This window comes from Morone saxatilis, unplaced genomic scaffold (genome assembly GCF_004916995.1).
Source record: "Morone saxatilis isolate NCDOM2014 unplaced genomic scaffold, NCSU_SB_2.0 Contig8, whole genome shotgun sequence".
NCBI classification, from domain to species: Eukaryota; Metazoa; Chordata; class Actinopteri; family Moronidae; genus Morone; species Morone saxatilis.
This window is the reverse complement of record NW_023340257.1, coordinates 7,758,082-7,759,237: the sequence shown is the minus strand read 5'-3', so window position 1 is coordinate 7,759,237 and position 1,156 is coordinate 7,758,082.

The following is a 1,156-nucleotide window of genomic DNA, read 5'->3' as shown; positions in this document are numbered from 1 at the left end:
GGTTACGTTCTAAAGCACAAATAACACGTCCACACTTCCATGCAACCCTGCGGGAAGCTGCCATATTTCTAGATTTTGTGTTAATGCAGGTGAAGTGTAGCTCCTGTCTGCACTCGGTCAAACAGACACTGACACACAGACCTGTAGCTACGCATCTACGTTTTTATATTCCCAAAGTCATACCCTGCATGCTGCCCAAAGGTTGACATAACAAAATGAGAGAAAAAAAGGGCCTATGCAGATAAAGACACCACCACACACTTCCAGTGGGTCATAAGTAATTATTGTGAGGGATCATGTTTGTATGAGTCTGTAGCCTAAACTGTCTTTTAGGGAAGTCCTGCATTGTATGCCTTTAAAGTAGGAATATCCTAGGGGAGGAGATTTTTCACCACATAATTTGTCTGCAAAGATAGAAGTTATCATCTTTGTTGTGGCAAAATGTCCCTTATTTGGTTTCTGACTGTGGTTCCTTGCTGAGCTGCAGCTGAGAAATGTGAAAACAAAGAGGGAATTGTGTACAAAATCACTTTTTTGTTTAACTCTGCCAAAGCCTCAAAGGTTCAGTTTAACTTTTGAATACATTTTTGTGCAGAATGAAGACTGCATTTTGTTACCAATCTGTTTCGCTGAAACTGCTTTCCTTATGCCTAGTATGGACAAGATGAACAATTATACCAACTAAGAAGTATTAGGTGTTTTTTGTAACAATTTTGAGGTAGGCTACTATAATACTCAGTCATTCTGTATGTAATGTACTTTTTACTTCACTTCATTTATTCAAAACATTTAGTCATTAGTCACTTTACAGATTCGGAATACACCATACTATTAACAAATAAAATATCATATATTGTTATAGATTAAGCTACACCGCAGTATATAAAGTTATTAAAAGAAGCCCCACCTAGCTTAGCTTAGCTGCAACATGAAAGTGATATGTACATTGATTTGTCAATGATTATAATCCAATAATATAATAAAATATATTATTATAAAATAGGTAGTCCTTGTGCAGAATGAGTACTTTTACATCTGTTGTTCTAAGTATACATTGATGCTAATTTGTACCTTTGCACTTCTTCTACCACCATAACAACCATAAAACTAGGCTTTAATTAAAATGGTTCACAACATATATGTGTGTGTGTGTGTG